The sequence below is a fragment of the Chironomus tepperi genome, unplaced genomic scaffold, assembly GCF_022539635.2.
Source record: "Chironomus tepperi strain 1889 unplaced genomic scaffold, CSIRO-AGI_Ctep_v1 contig_123, whole genome shotgun sequence".
Taxonomy (NCBI): Eukaryota; Metazoa; Arthropoda; class Insecta; order Diptera; family Chironomidae; genus Chironomus; species Chironomus tepperi.
The window spans coordinates 2,148,756-2,164,319 of record NW_027226245.1 but is presented as its reverse complement, the minus strand read 5'-3'; positions in this window follow the sequence as shown (position 1 = coordinate 2,164,319).

Below are 15,564 nucleotides of genomic sequence, written 5' to 3'. Positions count from 1 at the left end.
AGCACAAAAAACTTTTTCCTCAATTTTAAAATGCAAATTTATTATTTTTTTGTGAGGAAAATATTTAATTTTGTTAGGAAACTACAACTATTTTGAGGATATAACAACAAACTTGATGGAGTTTTTTCGGTAGTTTTAAAAAGTTTTTCTTGATTTTCTGAGAATGAAGAGTGTTTAAAAAGTTTTTAACTTAATTACTGAATTAGGATGGTAAGGCAGGAAGGTGATGGTATTAAAAGTGCTGATATTCATTGGAAAATTATTAAATTTGGTAATTGATAAAGTTGATTTAGTGAATTTTTGTGATATCGTTGAAGATTATTTGCGAACTTTAGGTATTTGCAGTGTTAAACAGCCTAAAACATTGCTTTATTCTAATGCACTAGTTCCTAAAATCCTGAATCATTCGATAATGATGATTGACAAAGAGCAACTAGCGAAAGAGTCAGTTTCAGCCTCAAACTAAGAGAAGCCAGGGATCACAGTTGATCGGTACGACCAGCAAAGTAAGTAAGCATCCGGGTAAGCACTATATTTTCATAGTTCACCAGGAAAGTTCCATAATTGAAGTTTTTTTGCAATTTGTCATTTTAAGGGCCTTTTGCGATCTTGTTCTCATCGCGGTGAAATGGCATAAGTGGCCTAGATGGTATAGCGTTGGCCTAACGTACCAAAGGTCCTGAGTTCAATCCTCGGTTTGTCTCTTAATGACTAGTTTCTATTAATCCACTGTGAATCGTAAGGTGTTAACAAAGCTGTTGAGTATATATTGAGTTAAGCGAAATATGTTTCTGTTCCTGGCAAAAAAGACTACTTCTGCTAGTTTCTTGTGTCCTTGCTCTGCTGCTCCTTCCCTACTGCTAGGAATACAGGTCAGGCTGATTTTCGTCCGATATTCTTCGTCTGTTATGGAATGGCAGTCACATGTAGTATTGTATTGATGGTTAGCGGACAGGATTTAGTCAATATGATTAAAATATGATGGAGTATGAAAATGAATTAAGCTGTTCTCTACTTGAATGAAGATAAATATTTTTAGCATCCATACAAATCCAAATTAAGAGTGATGTCATGAATGAAATATTTCAATAAGATTCCCCATCAAGTTGTTATATTAATCTATTGTTTAAGTATTCTAACACATTGGTCGTATCACTATGTATGACTATAAACTTTGTAACTAACAATATAAGTCAATCAATTTCATCTTCACATTCATCTATAACTGGAATATGAACCTTGTCTCCTCAGCAGAAAAGCTATTTGGATTCTGATGATATTTCTGTTGCAAATGATTCAATAATCCTGATTGCTTATTGTATTGCGATTGGATTGTTTTGATTAATTCAGCATTTTTGTTTTGTAAATCTTTAAGATGATTTTCCTTAAGGAACTGCTCTTTCTTCTTTCGTTCACGGCAGTTTTTCACATGTTTGTTCCTTCTTTCTCGTTTTTCATCGTCAATTTTGCTGCTGGTACTGCTGCTTTGACTGTATTTGTCCATTTTGTTTTGATTTTTTAAGTTTTTTTCAATTTTTAAAATCTTTTAATTTTTTTTTGAATCTTTTCAATTTTTTTTTTAAATTTTCAGCTTTTTTTTAAATTTTCAAATTTTTCAACTTTGTCAATTATTAATTTTTTTGAATTTTAAAAAGTTTTAAATTTTTAAAAAATCTTTCAATTTTCTTAACTTTTTTTAATTTTTCAAACTTATTAAACTTTTAATGACAAATTTTCAAAATTCAACATTTATTTTCAACTTCCGACATTTTAAACAACTTCCAATAAATCTCAATTAAAAGCAAATTTTTTGATTTGTATTCTTTCAAGTCTTAATACAGACTGAAAATAAAGATGAAATGTGATGAAAATATAACAATATTTATATTCGCACAGTTAATAAGAACACTGATATGTGTGTGAGATTTCGCTTATCTATTGTGAACAAAAAATGTATAATTTAATAATAAGAACAAATTTCACCATTACATTCAACCGAATATGGTGTATTATTAAATGTATCGTTTTGTATTTAATGAATGGATATTTTAATATTTTTGTAAAAAATTAGAGTATATTAAATTCAGTGGAGGAAGTGAGAGGGGAAGTTGAGAATTAAGGAAGCCGAATTCTGACTCAGAAGTTGACCGAATGTCAAATGCATAACTTCTAGTGATGTTCTCAGTGTCTATTAAATGCACCTCTGGCAACCAAGTCCTGTGTCGAGATATGCACTTAAAAGTACAGGTTAAAAGCTTATTCAAACCATGTCTGAAGGATGGCAGCTTAAAAACAGGATAGGAATGGTAAGGTTTACAACCTATCATATCGGAACCCAACATGCACAAATAAAGCAACAAAATGCAAATAGGACTGGATAGTAAGTGAGTTAGAAGATCATCTGATCTGTTCTTGATTACGGTTGCTGAACTGAAATTTTTATTGCTTTACAATCGGTGTTGTCCAAATATTTTGTGGCACGGTACACCTTGGTGGTCAAACTGAGAATCTTTACAAGCTTTGTGATTCGGCCAGCAATAAAGTCAGATGGAGAGCAGTTTGTAGCAACCTAGGATCTAACTTGACCATCGTTCTAGTAAATAAGTGTCCAGTACACCTTGGTGGTAAGCAACGACTGAAAACGCACACGACATATGGTATACACTTGTATGCCACAGAATACTGCTTGTACAAACACTGGCTTGTATCCTCAATTCATTCAAATTTACATCCTTCAATTCAAATCTTCAACAGCACAAACATTTCATTAAACATTTAGTAACATTGAATAAATTTCCCAACGTGGGTGCTGAATTGCCGTCTTGTAAAACTTCACAAACATCCTTAAACCAATTATTAAGGATTTAATAGAAGGTCAAGTATGGGTGATGCTGATAAGTGTGCGATGGAAAATCAACAACAATTTTTTAATGGTTTTATGTTGTTTGGCTACAATCAAGGATGTTCAATAACATTAATTATTATGAAATAATAGGAGAAAATTTTCGTTGCTGTGTAGCTAATATGACAGTTGCTATCAATTTAGGATGAAAATCCTATTATTTTGCACAGCTGACCTTTTCAACACTAATCGATAATGATGTTTAGGAATTTGATGCTAATGGCAACTTGTTGACCAAATTGGTGATTAAGTTATTGCTATGTTGTCGTTACATTGTTGGCATTAAAGCTGTAACAAGGACATGAATCCAGAACTCGAAGGAAACTCAAATTTCGTATCTAAAAATCGATTCGAATTCACCAAAAATTCTTGTTGACTTCAGGACGGTTTTGGCTGGTAAGGTCCAGCACCATCCCACAGTTACGTCGACATGTTACCGCGACTTATATCGATTCCGTCACCAACTCAATGTCACACCGGCCGGCTAATCAAGATGCAGTAAACAATCGAATTTATCCTTACATAACATCAGATTCCATCAGTGACTAATACTTACTTAATACATCGATACAAAATAAAAACAATTATTTCCAAATTGTAGTACAATGCGGAATCCCCGCGACATCATAATTGATTCTATTACGCGCCAATTGAGAACAAAAGTAATAATCAATGACGAAAAATGTCTCGTGTACAGTCCGTGATTGCTTTTGTTTTGAGATTGTGACGTATTGTGATAGTGACGAAAAAAATATTAGATTGATGACGAAATTGTTTAGAATGACTAATGCCTGAATAGGATAGATTGATTATGTTGTCGATCAAAAGTCTAGCCTCAAGTTGGGATGACTTGATGCTGTTTAATTCTAGTATAACTAATAGTTCAAACGAGATTCCTTCAGTTTGCTCATTAAATTTGCCAATCCGTAGACGATCACTATCAATTACAGAATTAGAATTAGATGAGCGATCTATTTGTCAACAACAAGCATTCCATAATTAATTAACACAGATTTACACATGATCTGTGACCCTTTCACTTAAAGTGATGAAATTTTTTAATCAGTTTTACGCCAGATTACAAAGAAGTTTAAATACAGCTTTATTTAACATGTTTGAAAAAAAAAAGAATTTCAGGAAATTTTAAACAATGATAAGATTAATGTTGAAATTGATAAAAAAAAGCTGAATGGCTGGGGTCAGCAAATTTTTAATGATGAAATTTACAACTGATACTGATTATTTTTTTAAAATAGTAGTAAAAAATACAATTAAATTCAAGGAATGAATTAACACAATTTGTAATGAGATTATTGACATTTTGAATGGATGCAGTCGTCACGATGTCTCGAAGTAGGTAAAATGATTTTTTTTTTGGAAAAGTCGTCAAATGACGGCAATTAAAGAAAGACATGCTTTCTTTTGAAGACAACAAGTCACAGACACTCAGAACATTTGAAAACTTTATAATCATTCTATTTTCAAATGAAAGTCCTAATCATAGATAAAAATAACTGCCACAGAAATATAACATTTGATATTATTTCAAGATAAAAATAATTGTTATAATTATAACATTGTTTATTAACGCGTGACTCTTGTAGTAATTTTAAATGAATTTTGAAGGAATTCATGAGTAATCCAGACCGGAAATTGCTTTTAACTGCACAACATTGTCAAAATTTTGAAGCTTTTCTGTTATTTAAAACTCTGGATCCTAATCTATGAACACAAAAATTAAAAATTAGTAATTATAAATTACAAAATAAAACAATGCAATTAAATATTTTTTGTCATAACTTAATATTAAGCTATAATTCATAATTTATTTGATAATAAAATAAATTGTAATTCCATTGTTAAATAATAATATTTGTAAATCATTACAAGCTATAAAACAATCAATAATTATATTAAAGTTTAATTAATGTCGCATAAAAATTTTAATAAATTCGATTTGCCTTATTATTAAAGAGATTAATTTGAATAAAACAATATAATCATTAAGTTAGCAATTTTCAATAAATTCTTTTGTAAAATTTTCATTTACTTTATCAGCTTCAATTGTTTTAACAAAATACACGTGTCAATGGCGACCTTTTTGTTTTAAAATTGTTTACATTTAACTAGACCGAAAGGCACAAGGCGAGGAAATGTGGGAAGATAGTGTCGTCCAGCTAGCCATTGACACTGGCTTTGAGCAAACTTCTAGTCAAATTCGATAAAATTCAATCCAAAATTATAGTGTTGAAGAGCTATCCATAGCATACAAAGAGCTTAATCTCAATAGCAGAGTAAGCTGAAAGAAACACTCACAGATAAGCTCATCTATCCAAAAGTCTTTGACTGTTAGAGTAAAGCTCATTAGAATTACACTAATTCCCCATAGAGGTACTATATTCCAGTATTTTCACGCCGTGTGCCTATCGGGTCTGCTTTCGAGTTAATTGTAGTTTGAAAACAAAAGAAAAGTTGTTTTAATCACAGCAACTACAACATGTCAATTAAAAAAAGTGTAGCGTATAAAATGTATTACGTTATCTGTTGCTACATTGTATGGTGTAATATAGTCATTCTAAATAGTTATTAAAAGTTTTTCGCAAAATTCCAGAGCTCAAATTCAATTCAATACAATGTATTGTATAGTCAACTTAACCATACAAACTCTGAGCTGACTTCGAACTCTGGATGATACTTAATAATAGTAAATTAAGTTTATTTTTGGTATTTTTGGCACTTTTTAACTTTTCAATACTTTGTTAATAATTTTTGGTTAATCTAGTTAGATCCTGTTACATATTCTAATAGTTACATAATTTATGACGTCATAGCAACTCCAACATGACGACTACTTCGACAGAGTAAATTATCAATTTTAATTGAAAATGATTAAAATTGATAAAAATGTGTTTTTTTCAATTCTAGAGTTGACTGGACTCCATTAGACATTTTGGAGTCTAATGGAATCTGACTCCCGAAGTCCATCCAATTCCGATCAGTTCTGTTTTTTTTTTTAAATCCAAAATCTTTTATCAAAATCTCTATAACTTGTTAAACTAGATCTCTAGAATTCCATATAGAATTGACATTTTCATCCAAACTCCGAGAATACTACAAGATCTCCTTTAAATTCGATTCCTAATTATTTTTTATAGTCCCAATACTTTTTCTTCACGTATAATGATTCAATATATATCACAAATATTTATAGTCAATGAGTCATTCATTGTGTAATAACTATTTTATCACTTATACCTGTATTTTAGGTCTTAAAATCATCATCGTCAATCTTTAGAAATTCCAATTGTTCTGCAGTTAATTGCTGTCCTTTAAGTCTCAATCGCTCGATCAAAAGTTCCTTTAACATCTTTTGAGTATTCATCATTTGATCAATTTCTCCTTCAAGTCGTGCATTTTCAAGTTTCAGTTGATTTTGCTGCTTCAATCTTTTCTTTTCCTTCTGTGCCTCAATTTCCCTGTGTTTTTTGACAGCTTCTCGGTTCTTTATGCAACGTTCAAGCTTCTTTGGATCGTCAGCATATTTAAATTCAGCTTGACATTTTCTTTTTGACATTTTTGACTTAATTTTATCAAGTTTCTTTATCGAAAGTTTCGACTATACTGAATCAGTCACGACTGCATACCTCTACAAAAATCTAATACATTTATTATGTTATATTCTCAATTAGCAGTAACTTGTTATCAAAATATAAGTCGAGACGAATATTCTACAAAAAAGTAAATAAATGTGCGACTGTGTCTGAGAGTTGTGTATGTTTTGATTCTGATGGTGCAATAATGGATGTGTGAGAGTAAGTTGTGAGATTTGGGAGAGTAACGAGAGAGGATGCATTGACCGACTTGATATGAATATTCTCATTTTTGTTTTTATTTTGAACCGGCATAACTTCAAATATTGTGCTAATAAGTATTACAAAAAGTAATACATCAAAATATTTGGAGTTCTATAGAAATTATTGTCGTGGACTATAACAAATAATATTATTGAATTTCACAATTTGTTATAAATATTGCAAATTATATTCAAGGTCAACAAAAAGGGCTACTAGAATTCACAAGTGGCGCACATTCGTTATCAGGCAGCTTCAGATGAGTAGTCGGATTTGAAGTTAGTTCTTGCCTTGACTTGGAAACTTTTTATCATAGTTATGGTTTTTTCAACATCCACGTCAGTGATAACTAACTTTTTTAGAGACTCCCTTTATAATCAATTCAAAAAAGTCTAAGCACTCATGTTGACAACATCTGCCTTCCAGAGTGATACAATTAAAATGACTCATCATGGACAAGTTTATTAACCCAGAAGGCACACGGCGTAGAATTGATCAAAAATTATGTTTTAAGGCAGCGTGATTCTATCTTCAATTCAGATTCGATACAATCCGAACTAAGATCAGAGTTATGTTGACCTTAAGCCAGATTTTCGTCCATTTCAATGGCATGTGCTTTTTAAGTATCTTTTGTGTAACTCGTTCTTACCAGCTTATACAATTGAAGCTTTAACAGGGATGGAACCAAAAGCCTTCTTAAAGAAAGAAGAAGTAAAACTATGATTGCTTTAACAAGCAAAGATTGTGCTTTTATATTACAGAAAGGCTTCTACGGTACCTAAAAGTGGACTTTTTGCTTGTTATGGTTGTTCTTCCTTTGCAAACTTTATTTAGATACAAAACCTTTCCAAACTTTCGAATTAAAAAAAATCATTTATTTCTAAATATGCGTTTAAGTTGCTGCATCCTTATTAATTCTATTACTGTATAAAACATTAATTTCACAATTTGTGTAAAAAAAATCTTTTATTATAAATTAGTCATTTTTTTTTTGGTCATTACTCATTTTAAAGCTTCATTCTTTACATATGATCTTTATATTTACAAATGTTCTGTAACCAAAAAAGGGCTTGATCCGACATATAATATTGTGCAAGTATCAATCTCAAATCAAGTCCTTTTAAGGTTAGAGGTTCTCTATCAAATATTTAATTTTGTATAAAATCTTAAGAGTTTAACATTTTTAGACATCTTATATCACATGTTGAATTTCATCGGTAACATTAACATAATAGGATCTGTAGCTCCGTAACAATTGGACATCATTTACGAATCACTGCCTGATTCCCCAGATGACTCGTCACCGGTACTTTCATCATCACATTCAACTTCCTCATCTTCCTCCATCTTGACATCTTCAGCATCAAAATTATCATTGATGCATTCCATCTGTTGCTTTGTTAATCGTTGTCCACGACGCCTTAATTGCTCGACCAGAAGTTCCTTCAAAAGCTGCTTGGTGACATTCAACTGATGAACTTTTCCTTCTAGTTTGGCATTTTCAAGACGCAATGTTTCCTTCCTTGACTGTTTCAGCTCTTCTTCCACTGCCTTCTTCAGTCTGTGCTTGGTGACTGCGAGACGATTTTTCTCACGTCTGTTTATGTATTTGGGATCCGATTTGGACTTTGCCTTGGAATTCTTTTGCAGTTCTGTCATTTTTTTAATGGTTTGAATTTCTTTACTCTTGAAATTTTTATTATCACTGAATTGAATCAAGACTTAATGTCCTTTATGCAATTAACGATACAACATGTGTAACTGAATGTCTCTTTGTCACAGGTAACAACCTGTTATCAAGGAAGTTGGGAACAACCGAAAATATTCTTCACAAATTTTATTTTTCGGTCCGTCTTACATGTTTGGTAAAGTTATACTGAATTAAGTTATTGTAGATTAAAAATAATTTTTTAACTTTTGATGATGAAATTATGAATGAAAATTACAGAGAAGAACACAAAGGGAATGTGAGAGAATCATGCATTGAACGACATGATTGAACGCGTTTTTTTCTCTTTTTTTGTTTATATTCAAGTGAGTGATAATGTATTATTTTATTGTGGATTAGTGTGATAAATAGTTGTGTGAGTTGGAAATTCCGGGAACTCCAGATGAAGTCATTATTGTTTACTTTTTGCGGATTAAGTATCTAAAAATGATAAAATTTATTTATTTTCTTCTTTTGTCCATTATCTTGTTTTAAACTTACTATTTTCCACTTTGTTTATGTTCTTCATACCTTAGTTTTAGATTGTTAGTGCTCTGCAGGCTTTAAATAATTAATTGTAAATCACTAAAAATTACTTAAAAATGCTTTCTTTTACTTAATATTCGGATTAAAATACTTCGATCAACTTGAAGTTGACTTCAACTTTCGATAAATTTAACGAAATAAATTTCAAATTTCTAATGACCGTTAAATTATGTAAAGTTCTTTATTCGTTAGACTTTAGGTAACATTGTTATTTTATGTACTAATTAGAAAGTTGACACCGTAACTACATCACCCTTTCTACCTAACTGAATACTGCTAAATAACAGAGCTCGAAATAGACTGAATATTATTTGAAGTCTAGTCGACTAAATCGACATTTTCATACAAAATCAGAGTCGACTTCGAGCTCTGCCAAACAAAAACACCAAAAAAATCTAAACACTGTTCCACCAGACACCCCATACAACTCAACATTCTCAACACAATTTTCAATTACAATAAGATCAATTCCCAGCAGAACTACTAAAACTTCATTATATTCATCCATTTCATTCAAGCATTTTAAACTGCTTTAAAACTTGCCAAACTATCTAAAACATCATTATTGACATTTTTGCTGAGGAGATGGAATATGTAGCGAACAGAAACACTACAGCAAACTTTACTAATTAAAGAATTTATTCTTTTTTTAAAAAAAAAAAATAAAATTGTATCCTCATGTGACTCTCAGCAGACATATTCCCATGTTCGATATAAATTAGAAAATAAATTGAGTGGAAAAAGATGTCGAAATGAAATTTTCGTATGTGTGTGGACGCCAAGGGGCGTTGACATCAATTTGAATTTTGGATGTTTCAAAATTTTTTGACCGTTATTTTTTGCAAATTTGTTTTGACCGTTATTAGAATTATTTTAACTGTTAATTTTCAAATTTGTATTAAAAGCCTTTTCAAATTTTATTTCGACAGTTAATTTCAAATTAATTTTGTTTGTTATATTTTTAAATTATTCTTGACCGTTATGTTTTCAAATTTCGTCTTTAAATTTTGAAAGTTGAAATCCCTTGACTAAATTCAATGACCAACTACGCTAAGCTATAAAAAGCTAGAAATACAAAAATATAAAAAAATAGTAAAATGCTCAAAAGAATTAAACTAAATAAAAATCTCTCAAAAATCTCGACAAACTCTGTCATATTGTTAAATAAATTCATTTTCAACAGTTCATTGCTGCAGGTATCGTTTATAAGCTCCTTTTTTTCTAAATAATTCTACAATACCCGATATTGAAAAATAAATAAAAAAATAGAATTGGAATAAAAAGTAAAGAACAGAAAGTAAGCGCACTCGATTGTGATTTATGAATAAGTGTGCTCAATTCTGATTAACTGAAAGCATTCAAATGGGAAATAAAAGAATTGAATGATTTATTCACAATATGAGATGGATGGTTAAAAAAAGAGTGAAAAGAGCTACGATGATTGTTAAGAATGGAAATAAATAATGAATAATGAAATAATTGGCTGATCCGATTTTAATGCTGTAATATTGATCTATTGCTGGACTTCAATTGAGTCTTCTTTATATTTATGTTCGATAAAATTGTTAAATTGGATTTTAATTTCTTAATTTTAAACTCAATGTGAGGGAATTAAATTGTTTTTATGAGTTTTAGGTCATGTCCGACATTAAAAATATTAAATCTTCTGTTGTTTTGTAAATTCGAAATATTTTTACATTTTAACTTCGAAAATTTCGATTTCGAAATTATTAATTGCAACATGGAGATTTTGAACCTTAATTCTGACTAAATTTGACTTTATTGAGTTATGCAAGTGATTTTAATGCCTTAATAAAGTGTGAGCATAGCTTTTAAAATAAATTTTTCATAATAATTGGATTTATATTCTACAAAAATATGAAATCTCCATTGTTCAATAAAATAACCTATAAACCACAGCACAATGCGTTTGCTAGCTTTATTGACATCCTGAATGTTTTGATATCAGTGCCAATTCCAAAATAAACCCTTTGATTCATCAAAACTCATCCAAAGCATATCAACTTCAAAATCATCATTGTCTGTAATAGATTCACATCCAAAATTCATGAATCCGCTACATATACCAAACAATGCACAAAGAGATTTCTGATGAACTGTTCTATGCATTCATCGTATGATGCAGTCCAATTTGAATGTAATTACCACCTCAATTATTCAAAATAGTGAATTTTCACAGATGCTTACTAGATATCCATTCATGTTAGAATTAAAAAATCGATATCTTCGTTCCTAACGGTCATTAGAATTCAGTTCAGCTCTAATCTTTGGCAATTATCAAAAATTATATAATTTGCACATATCAAATATCCATTTGGCTATAATATGCACACAATTAGTTGATTCTATTTCCTGTTAATCCATCTATGAGCTTAAAAAAAATTATTAAATAGCAATATCAAGTCTAATTATAATCCATACATGCATAATAAATTTTAATTTGGGAGATCTTCAACCTCACATTCCCACCAATTTTCTTCTTCCTGCTTGGCTCGTCTGACTGACTTAATTTCATTCCTCTTTTGCAATGTTTTTGAAGCCAATTATGTTGGAAGATAAAGTTGTGTTCATTATTTGTCCGACTGTCCTTCTATATGTCTATTCAGAATTTCAAAAATTAAATGACCGTTATTTTTTAAAAATTGCAAAACTTAACTTTTCGGCACTTAAATGATAAGAAATGACATTCTAACTTGCTTCATACCTTCTTAACATCCAAAAGTCGTGATCAAGCCAAACAATGAGCATCATTGAATTTTAATTGACCAAATATATCGTCAATTTGGATTAAAAATTTTCTTATTATTGATCAAATCGACCTTTTCCGTGATTTTATAGCTTCTCATCGACTTATTTATGCTTCTTTCATGATGAAATTTCTTCTCTTCTTCTTCTTTTATTTTATTTACTCATCAGAATTGCCGGTCGGTCTTATGTGAATTTAGGTCATGCGTTCATAATAAGATGATTGAAGACTTTCAATGACTGCTTGTGTTCTAATGCTTCCCACATACTTAATCTTCCATCTATCCATCTCGTCAGCTTTTTCAACTTTCTTTTTGGAATCATGATGGTGTCGTGTTTGACCTTTATTGCGATTTCCTCACGACGGTAATTTTATGTTTCGCATGGAAAATTGTAGGTATAGGTGAAGAGTTCTATTTTGTGTTTTTTGTATGATTTCTATTTTTTAAGTGCTGACTGATGGCTAATTGAAGTGGGCTTTGAACACTTTTTATGTGTGTGTGTGCAGGCAGGTTACTGGTGATTAAGAATGATGAACTCTTTTGGGGTTTTAGTTTTGGAATCGATTTTTGTGAAAAAAAAAAAAACATAGTGTTGACTGCAAAAAGTGTTGATGCAGGCTTGATAAATGGTTTGTAGATTTTTTTATGTGTCAGGTTGTAGGAAGAAATTGTAGAATTGATTCCAATATGTTGCAGAATTGACAGGTTAACTAGATTGAACATTTATCAATATGTAGAATGATGCAGAACAGTTTTATGTAACTTAGTACTTGCGTAATGTGTCTCTAAATGTGATAATGGGATAATTTGTATGCTGGATTGAGTCTAGTATGACTTTTTGCATCAGATTGGCCTCGCATCTAAGTGATTACGATGAACTTTGCTAAGAAGGTATCAAGAGTCCAAATCCTGCTTAATAATCATTAGTTTTCATACTGTACTTACCAAAACAATGAATTGTAGCGAAATTTCTCAAAAATCCAAATTTTTGTCAATATTCCACAAAATTCTTCCATTTTTCAGTTACAATGTTCTGCAGACAAGCCAATATCTATTGAATCTGCTGTAATTAAAGGAAAAGTCATACAGTTGAATATAATAACTCACTTAAAAATGCTAAAAGATGTTTATTGTTTGAAAATTGAAAACAAACTAAATATTCATATGAAGGGGACTAGCAACTTAAATAGGGGAGTTCAACTAACAATAAATGCTTAGATGATTCGAATATGAAATGGCCGTTGGTAAATTCTATTGATTTACATACTCAAAACTAACTTTTTGATCAATTTAATGCACTTTTTAAGATTCTGAATAGACATATGCTTAATTGAAAATCCATTTTCAGCTGTTTTCTTTTCCCTCTATACTTAAATCGCACAACATCTAATATCCGATACATCTACTCAATAATCATCCCAATATAATAAAGCAATCGATCCTCTTACCACAAAATTACAAACCAAACATCTCAAATTACATTCATCAATATCTCACATCCAACCAGCACACAATTTTCAATTAGCAAACATCATTTTGAACTTAACATATGTTTCAAATTGATGAGTAGCTGCTAAGTAGATGGGAAATGAACAACAGTAAGTACAGAATTCGATGAAATTTCCGCTATTTTTATTTCACATTATACTCTTTTTAAATGAATTTATGACCCAGCTACCTCTCTCGACGTTCTCAATTCCACCAAGCAGCCATCCGTTTTGTATTTTTCATTCATAAATTATAAAGTTTCTTTTACCACTGTGTATAGTAAGAATGCATTAGTAAACTATCATTTCACAACTTTATGATAATTTTCTGTACTTTTTTTTTGTCGAGGTTGTTGTCTGTGAAATTTAAAGTGCTTTTTAAGCTGTATTCTGGTTTTTGAGACGTGTTTTGTTGCATTTTTAATGAAAAATGATGCAAATGTGATGGAAATGTTGCTGGTTTTGACAAATGAATAGTTTTGGAACTCAAGTGGTAATTTATGGCTGGAATTTTTGTTTACATTTTTGCGATTTCCAAAATTCAAATTTCAAAAAGCTGTGAAAATTCAAATTTCAAAAAGCCGTTAAAATTCAAATTTCAAAAAGCCGTTAAAACTCAATTCTGTTTGTTGATTGACTTTTAAGGTCTTTAACCTTATAAAACTTTATTTTTCGAAGAATTTCAACTTCCAAAAGTCACAAAATGAAAGATTCTTAATAACTTTAATCCAAATTTCAACTTCATTTCTTATCCAAAAGTGCTTAAACTCGTGATTTCAATTAATCAGATTGTAGAATGATTTTCCAACTCCAAAACAACATAAAGGCTTTCGTTCCTAGAAATTCAACAATCTCCTAGCATTAAATCTTAAGCTATGTGGAAGAAAAACTCGTCTACTTCCCGAGTGGCACAATCCGGCGATCAGAATTTCACATCCTAAAATTGGATCAAAATCAGTCGTCATGATGCCGCCAGAACAGCTTCGTGTCTTATCGTTGATACAGCGACGCAGCGGAAGCTTTCGGATCACACTGTGTTGCTCGGGCTGCTATCTACCCGCTCACCAACTTATCCAAAAATTTCCATATTCATCCATGTTACAGGCATACAGCATAATGAGAAAGATGAATGAATGAAAAAAAAAAGTTGAATATCTAATATGTGGGTGGAATTAGAATATGAATAAAGTAAGGAACGCGCTTACTACTTCGAGAAAGCACAAAAATAAGAAGAAGAAAAAAATCATTTCCGAATACATAAATGGATTGAATATCCACATAAAAAGAAAACATAAGAAAATTTCCACTTCCGTTTTTAGAGGAGAAAGAAAAATGAGCATGCAAAGTATAAAGTGAGGCAATAGAGAAGTGGGACGAGCATGTTGAATTGTTGAGAAGTTGATATTATGGATATTAAAGCTGTTTCTAAGTTGTTTGTTGCTTTTGTTTGACAATTTAGCAAGACTTTAGTCAAATTATGAATTGGTGGGTAGGAATGGGGACGGTATATCATTTAGCTTGTCAAATTGCCTGCTGAACACTGCAAAAGGTCGTTGACATGATTGTTGATCCAGAGAAGTTCCATGTCAGTTGCCGTAATATTCCCAGCATCCAGGAAATCGTCATGTCTTCGTATTAGCGAAAAAAACGTCGCAAAAGTGAGAAGATGCCGTTACGGATCAGTACTTGGTAGGGTGGCGGATGCTTGAAGACAACCAATTGAGATTCCACGCAAATTGCGGCTCGGGCTGGTTGTCAAAGCTAGAAGTCGACTCGGATTTTGTATGAAAAAGTCGATTCCATAGCAAACTCAACTCATATTCGAGGAATTTACTTTTAAGTCGACCAGAATTCTACGATTGTTACCCAGTTTACTCCCATATGGACATCATCCCATCATGTGCCGATCGGCTTCCACACCAAATTCAACACCCACATAAACGCTTCACTATCAATGACGCAAAAGTTTGCTACAAAATAAAACAAAATGAATGGATGATCATTTCATGCGAGAATTGCACATAAAAGGAGCAACAAATCTCATTTTGTTGGATATACTCAGTTGAAAATAATATTTCAGTTCTAACGCAGACTGTCGACATCAATTCCATCTGACGTAGAACATAAAATAGGCTACTTACTGCACATTTTGATCATATTGCTGTTAAACTTCATATATTTCTGAGATTTTATATCCTATAAATGTACGACTGACGTACGAAAAATGAATAATTCATGAACTGAAAAGTTCTATGCTTTCTTCCTTTCCGTCTGTTTGGCCATTGTGAGTTAATCATTCAAA